An 8866-nucleotide genomic window follows, 5' to 3' on the forward strand; every position below is an offset into this window, starting at 1 on the left:
AGATTGGGTTGAGGTGTCACGTGGCAACTTGACCACACCTCTATGTAAGGCTATCCAAAGGGTTGCCACGTGTCAAAGATAAGATTTGACAGAATCTATGGGAATTCCGTTGGAATCTCAGAGGATTCCATCGACATAGTTGTTTGAGGCATGGAGTCTCCGTGGTCATGGAGCTAGGATGTTAAAGATGGAGTCAGTTGTTGAAGCGTCATTCGTTGGATGCGCTGGAGAAAGAAGCATTTGCTTTGGCCGTCGAAGGAGGCCGCTTAGTTGGCTGGCTGCATTGTTGTTGCTATTGAATATGGGCTACGTCGCCTAGTTGTTAGAGGATTGGGCTAAGCATGGCACAGGCTTGGTTCATTGCAGCTCGATGAAGGCTCTCCTATGCAGTTGCTTGCTTTTGGCATTGCAGGTTGGAGTCCGTTCGGCTGGTGGTCATTGTACTTCATTGGAGATCCATTGCTACGAAGTAGAACATGAGTCGTTTGCTGGCTCTGGAGTCCTGGTGGTGTTGAGGCGCTGCTCAGGCATAGCCCATTGGCTTGTTGAAGGCTCTTTGCTGGCATCTGACTTCGTTAGAGTCATTTTCTCATGTGGTCGTTGATGAGGGATGAAGAAAGATCTAGGTGTGGCGCTATTTGCTTGCTTTGTGGTCGCTGCCTACTCTGCTTTTGCTTGAAGCTTGTCGATGTAGAGAGCCGCTCATTGATGAGCATTGTTGTGGGCGCTGTGATTGTTTGGAGCTGTGTTGTAGAGGTCGCTGAGTTTGCTGCGCATTTTGTCTAGGCTGCTTGTTGCATGAGGTGCCAGCTGTGTCGAAGAGGTTGTGCTATCGAAGGTCGTTTTCTCACAGCTGTGGCTGATGGAGCCGCTTTGCTTGTTGGTCGTTGGCATAGTGCGCTTGCTTTGCTGGCCGATTACCAGCTTTTGGAGGTGCTTGAGGCTTGTAGGCAGTAGGAAAGCCGATGAAGATGAGTTTGTTCTATGGTGCAGAAGGCTTACGAGTCGCTTCCGTTAAAGCCGTGTTGATGGAGTCTTTTGCCTTGTGCAGTTGCTTTGTATGAGCCGACACACAGTCAGCCTTAAGCTTGGGGAGTCGAGACTGCTTCCATGGAGTTCCAATGAATGCTAATAGTGCCTTCTCCTTGCTATTAGGAGCTTGCGGGGTGTAGAACCAGAGAAGCCAGAGAACCAACAGAGGAAGAAATTCGAATTGGCTGCAAGAACTCTCTCAACCGTCCTTACAAAAACTCATGGAACCTTAAAAACCCTCTCTCAAACCAACCAAAGACTGAACCTCTCTCATATCTCAAGCTCTAGGAAGCGAACTCCTGAGCTTTTTAAACCAAAACAGAGAGGAGAATGAGCTCTACATGAAGAGCTACAGAAATGAAGAAGGTGCCTCACACATGAGGGCTTGTTGCCTTGATGGAGCAATTGCTTGCATGCTTTGATGGAACACGGGCTTGCGCTCTCTCTAACGGAATGCTCTCTCACATAGTTCAAAGAATGCCTTGCATACGAAGGGTGTAGTGACTTGACATGAAGCAAGGGCTCTCACTTTTTTGCCTACTTTTAGGCAATCGACACATTATTTTTCAAAAAAATTGAATTGCCTAGTTTTTTGTCCCAAGCCCAAATGAGCACCTAAGGGGGAGAGAGAGAGAGAGAGAGAGAGAGAGAGAGAGAAGAGTGCACACAGCATAGCTACTTGTACAATATGTTGTATTGAACATAAACATGAATATATACATGTGGACCCCTTAGGGTTAGGGTTAGGGTTTGCTCCGAATGCCCTATCTAAATATTGCAATTTACACTATCCTCAACAATTCTTTGAGTGGTAGATTCAAGTGATTTGCGGCGTCAAGATCTTCAAAGTGAATGGAGGGAATAGCGATGAATGAGGTCACCAAGTTTCATAGAAGTGCAGCTACAAAGCAAGAATCTTGTGTAAATATGGTCGTTATAGATACTGTGTTTATGAAGGAGTCCTTAAAAGCTAGTAAGGAATGTTTATAAATAGCAACATGCTAAAATAGTAGCATGTTGCCTTGAGATACGAGTCCCACGTGTGGGTTTTAAATAGCAACAATCCAATTTAAGGACACTAAATATAGATGCATATGGAAATGATGGCGTATGTACAAACTAGGACAACGTCTATATTCTTCCCTACTCATCTTCACCCTTTTCTTTGCATGACCTTCTGCCTCCAACCCTTCTTGCCTTTTGGAAAACTAGTAGTCTATAGCTTCACCCACCTCCACCTTTCATATCTACATGTAAGTCAAACCCTCTACCTTTCAGATCTACAGAGAGATCTAGAAGTAGTTCACTTTGAAGTAGACCACCTTGAAGCAAGGATTTGCACTAGGAATTGTAACTGTTAGTGTTGGGGGCATCTTGTAATGGAGCAACACCCAAGAGGTAAGAAACTTACCTTAGCTTTCATGAAGTTGATACTTACCAAAGCCTAAAGATGCAAGGGGAGGAGGAAGGGGAAGCATCATGGAAACCTTGGATTCTAGAGTCCAAAGAATAGGATGAAGAGGAGATGCAAGGTGAGGAGGAAGCAACAGAGAAACCTTGGAATGAAGATGCCCAAGAACAAGATGAAGAGGAGATGCAAGAGGAGGAGGCAGAGGAACCTTGGGATCAAGAGGCCCAAAATCAGGATGAATAGTAGGTTATCAATCTAGAAAATATTTTTTTGCAATAGAACACGTGGCACTAAGGTCAAATACAATTAAGGAGACAAAAAATATTAAAGGCCTTGACATTGAAAGCTATGGGCATGTTGTGTCTTTGCTCTCCATTTTGAAAATTGATGATATGAGGTGTGTTCTCTTTCATGACATTAAAACAATATTTGACTTGAGGGAGGATTATAGATCTTGGTATGCTTATGGAGGATGACCCTATCCTATGCATTAAAGACAATTTTAAGTCACAAGACTTTGTATCCATGTGCTTTGACGAGAAATGCAAGGAAGATAATGAGATGGATGATGAGATACTCCTAAAAGAGACCTCAAGTTTGACCAATTCAAAAAAGATAAGTACAGAAAGAATAACTAGAGAATCTTGAGAGAAGCATCTTTCTTTGGAAGGACAAGATCTAGAAGTAGATGAGAATATGAAGGTGAGTAATAATGTCTTTTGGTATCTCCATTTTCAATTTTCCTTCAATGGAAAGCTCATTTTCCTTTGAGTGATCTTGTCTTTTGGTTCCTCTATTCTCATATGAGCTTCAATGGAAATCTCATTTTCATTTGAGTGATATAATCTTGGTTCCTCTATTGCCTTTAATGAAAATATCATTTCTGTTTGGTTTGTGTGGTGAATATGAGTCCTTCCTTTTGAGGACTAGTGAGAGTAGGGAAAGAGGCCTTGGCTAGCTTGCCAACCTCTCTTACTATGTCAAGGCACTCTCTTCTGCAAAAATTTTAATTTGTCAACACACACACACACATATATATATACATATCTATAGATATACATATCTATATATATATACATACACATGTATATATACATGTATATATATATATATATATACATGTATATATATATATATATATACATATCTATATATATAGATATGTATATAGAAGGGACACATAGTTTTGGGAGGTAAACAAATCAACCACAGCAGAACATCAATATCATTCTTGTGAAAAATATGTGCTTATAATATTTTTGGTTACTATCCTTGGGCTTGCTCTAGGGCAGTATATTATCTTACATGTATTACCTATGCCCTTGCGAGAGGCATTACAAACCCTTTCAACTTGGAATTTCATGGAAAACACTATCTTTTTAGGTTTAGAGATCTAGCTTTAGCACATCAATAGATTGAGGAAGACAAATCTATACACTAGTAAGAGACAAAGCAAACTGAAGATGAAAAGGCAGAAGTACAAGGAAGTCCCATTGCTAAGGGTTTAGAAGTTCACTAATAAAAGTTACAAGGAGGGCCTTCGCTCTTAGATTATAGGAGAAAAAATAGTTAAGTACATTTATTTTTTTCACAAGAATAACATCATTCTGTAATGACCTGTACATTGTATTGGTACTAAGTTTTCAAACTCTATCTATCCACTTGTGGTTTACAAAAGTATTTGAATTTCTCTATTCTGCATGTTTCTATGTATCTATTAAGTTGTCTAGGATCTGCCTTCTTCTTTCTTTTTGGGCCATGTTGAATGCTAGTTTTGCTTGTGATGTTTCCTTTTTATCTTAATTTTCAGCCTTTGTAGTATGCCTCTTTGAGATTGTTTTCCTTTTGTGGTCCTACAAAATGTTGTGTTGGAGAAATGTTCTCTATTCCTTAATTGGACCAATTGTAGGGCATCCATCTTTTTTGACAGAATACAAAAGGTGATTATAGATACTATGCTACATTTTAAAAAGCCAAGAAGTCCTGTTGCTTTTTTAGGAGGTGCACCACATAAGGATATGCCAGTAAGAAAAGAATAATTTTTTGTTACCATGTACTGGGTTGATTGCAAGTTGCCCAAGATTCTTTCATTGACTTTCCAAAATTCTTCAGATCCTCTTCTAATGCAAGGGGATCCCTCTTGCTTCTAGTATGTTTTTCACAAAGTGTGAATAGCTTGTATAATTATTTCCATACTTTTGCATCAATATTTCATTTGTGTTTTAATTAATGGGTATTTACCATGCACACAAAGACATAGAGAGAGAGAGAGAGGTCTTTTATGCCTGAGGGTAAGGGGTGCAATTTTTCCCACATCATCAAATTCATAAGTGCATCATGGCTAGTGCTAATCTCCTACAAATCACATTCCCAATTGTAAGTGCCTTCATCATCTCGCATATTGTGTTTCCCTAAATTTTCATATAGACTTGTATTTCCACCCCCTTACTGGCTGATAGCGGAAGTGAGAGAGGGAGAGAGAGAGATGAGTGCACACAATATAGCTACATGTACACTAAGTTGTATTGAATGTGAACATGAAGATATACATGTGAACCCCTTAGGGTAAGGGTTAGGGTTTTCCCCTAATGCCCTAGAGGTATGGTTCAATTTACACCATCAGCTCAATAACCACACTTAAATTGCACTGAGGGTGCATGTACAAGAACTTTTTGTGGATTTAGTTTGGTGCATACGATACCATCCAAAACTGAAAAGAAAATTGGAAACAATCAGAGTTGTATGTGTGTATGTGAGGACAGTGACTATGTAGTGGAAGCATGTACAATGAGTACAACTTACAATCCTATACATAATGTGTATTTCCCCCTCTTAAGTTGTGGGGCATCCTTCGCCTTTGGGAATAAAACCCAGAAGATAGGATGAAAGGGAGAGGAAGGAAATATGCAAAAAGTAAAGTCCACCTGGATCAAAGACTGGTCAGTCAAAAGATGACTACATGGAGAATTGTGTGTATAGATGCTTGCTAATCATATCAAAGATGAGCATGTCATGATGTCATTGTGGATTGTGCAGTTGCTCTTTAGAAGAGGCATTTGGATGTGAAGACTTCAGCATGTTTGTCACATTGAAGGAGTTGTTGTGAAACAAAAGAATCACAACAATGGTGCAACATTTGATCTATCAATTCATGTGGATGCCATTGCCACAATCATTAATATTGATGATTTTCCTTGTATTATCAGATTTCTTCTTGAGAAATACATAATTGAAATTTTGCTAGAAGTTTCAAGTAGCCCAAAGGGAACTACTTTATTGATCAAAGTTACTATGATTGCATTTGCAGTAGTGAATATTGATGTAGTCTCTAAGGCAATTGGAGGCTTAGTTAAGTAGTTAGTGATCAATTATGGGCCACTCTCAACTGGATGAGCAATAGTAACTGCTTTTACTCAAATCTAAATTTGTAATGGTATACTCTCTTGCTATAATTGAGCCTGCTTGTGCGGCTCAACTTTCATTTGTTCTAGATAGATGAAATGAATACCATCAAATGGTTAGTGATTTCCAGAAATGGGTTTAGTGATGTATGTCACACATAACATAGGTGTTTGGAAGTAGCGCAGCAACACACTTTCAATTCCGAATGGGACTATCCTCACTTCACTTTCAACAGCTCAGCTAAAAATCAATTGTTGTTTGCTGAATGCTTTCACAAAACAAAACTTCATGTACATATCGATAAGATCCTTGGGCTTGATAAGCCCTTCATCTCAATTTATTGAGAAAGCTCCTTGAAGGCAAAAATTTGCTTGCTAGTTGCAAAAATGTGTGTACATTTTCTCTTAATCACCAAGGGTACGTCATTGATTTTCAACTTGAAAAAAGCATTTAGGTCTACTACCACATAGATTATGCTTTGCCAACAATGCTACTATTACTTTAAACTACAAGGCATTCCTCTTTGACATCATATAGTTTGTTTTGGGTTTTTGAAATATACTTCTATGTAGGATTTTGAAATATAATTCTACGTAGGATTTTCTTTTCAAAATGTGAATAGCACTTTAAGGATCATCAATTTTTCAAATCATGTGTTATAGCATGAATTTTTGGAATCTCAAGCATGCAAATGCTTTGCAAGCACATTATGAAAAAAGGGAACTCATTTTGAGGCCTTATAAGAAATTCACAATTTCTTCTCTTTTTTTTTCTCCAAAATATGCAAAAATGGATTTGCATTAAAGGCTCCTATAATATTCTCTCTTTAAAGCAGATTTCACCCCAGTCTTGACTTGTGTCAGTGATACATCCTATGTCATGACCCCATAATTAACCTTTACGTATCGTTTTTTTTCAAAATTTTGAAGTGGCTATGTGAAGGACTAACATGGACTTATATCACAGTAAGTCCATTGCTAATAGTTTTTGTTATAATACATTCATGAGGGTGTGAATCAATGGGTCAACATTGCTTTAAAAAATGGCAACATGTGACTATGCCACTAAAGAGCACTCCAACAAGAAGAGAGTTTATAATCTCCATATTGACTTAGAAGTAGAGTATGAATTTGTGCAAAAATTATGGAAGTGTCCACAAGTAGGTGACATGAAAAGATAGAATATGAGGATAGAAGGATTGCATTATACCAATTTATGGTGTAATGGAGTCATTTATTAGAAATCTTTATATTCAAAGAGAAACTACAAAAGGAGATCGAAGAAGACAATGTGAAGAAAAAGGATAAGTTGAGGAAAGCGAGAACAAATGCCACGCCATTGGTAGGTAGACTCACAACAAATAGAAAATTTGCAACATTGCAAAAGTGAAAGGTAGCACTGGGGAATGTAATTGTAAAGGTCAAGAAGCAAGGTAAGTTTGTTTTTCTTTTTCTTTTTTGAATGTAACACAATGACAATGATAACTCAATGATAATAGCAATCCAGTATACAAAAACTCTTGTGTGTGCTTGTTATAGGAAAGTATTAGAGCCTCAAAAGGAGAATATTGATCCCAATGCCATTCTAGTAAAAATGAAAGGTTTACTTCAACTTCTATTGCAAAAAAAGATGCTAATGGAGAAAAAATTTAAAACTGTCAAACACAAAGTTGTGCAATAGTTTATAGACAGCAACAAAGTTAATGTGAATGTAATCCAAGGGGAACTTGATGAGAAAGGAGTGAGAAAAAATGGTTATATTTCTATTTTCAAAGTAGTGTCATCAACCTCGAAGGATCAAAGGAATAAATGTGTGCTCTTATCGAAGTCTACAAAAGCGTAGAGATTAAGAGGCCTACTGAACTAGCAAGTGGATGATTATATTCCATATTTTTTGCATATTGAAAGGGTGTACAAAAGGGATAGGGGAAGCACAATGTATAATCCTTGGAATAATATTTTTATTAATCTTCAAGAAATACAAAGGAGAATGGTTGAATTTTAAGGGGTCACCTTTGAAGAGTGTCAAGGATATCTCAAATTTATAAAGTTGGATTAATGTGGAATTGGTAAGGAGGAAAATATTGAACAAGTGACCATCACACTAATGAAGAGCTCTTGATCCATTAATTATAGAAGCACACTCAAAACACTTTAGTGTGCAATCAGAACAGCTCATTTGGTGTCTAGGCACGTTTGAGGTAAGCATTTCAAATGGCTTCTCCCAAGCAATATTTTAATATTTAGTTGCACAAGTAAACAATCCTTGCATTTTCTTGATGGCATGTCAAGGCTCAAACTTCTAATTGGGTATTCCATTACATAAAAATACCAACAATCATTAAAATCAAGTTCAACAAGAGAATCTTCATATTGAGGGCAAAGGTGATTTCCAAGTGGACTCGCATGTGGTAGGTGACCTAAAGACTATCAAGTGTATTTAAACATAAGCAAATGAGGTAATTCAAAATCTCTATGCCTTTACTGCAAGGAGCTAGCATATGTCGTGAATCCTAAATGGTGGAGGAAATCACCTAACAGAGATAAGGTAGCTTAAATTTTCAAAGCTATTCTTGATATCCCTTTGTGCAATGTACATATATACATATTGCATGCTTTCTTTCATATCATTGAAAAGTTAGTATTTCTATATATTGTATTTTATTGCAAGCATTGTCTTGAGAATCATAAGAAGGTGGCACTTCAAGCTTTGGAAAAACTATTGTCTAACATTGGTCTCCATGAACGAGATATGCATATTACAACAAACCTTAAGAAGTCAATAAATGGAAAGAAAGTCCCTATCAAGCCATCTATTTGTGGATTCAAAGATCAAAAAATTTTATCACATCCATAGAGCAAAATAAAACTAAGTAGGTAATTAAGATATGTTTTGCAAGTGAAATATGGCCTTTGGAAGCTTGTACATAATGCAGTCAGGGGGTGCAAGGTAACATGTTGCCAATTGTATGCTTCCCTCTTTTTTCTCTTACTCATTCAAAATCCATCTTACTACTCTCTC

The sequence above is a fragment of the Dipteris shenzhenensis genome, chromosome 31, assembly GCF_047967505.1.
Source record: "Dipteris shenzhenensis isolate YYH24624 ecotype China chromosome 31, Dip_SZ_1.0, whole genome shotgun sequence".
NCBI lineage: Eukaryota > Viridiplantae > Streptophyta > Polypodiopsida > Gleicheniales > Dipteridaceae > Dipteris > Dipteris shenzhenensis.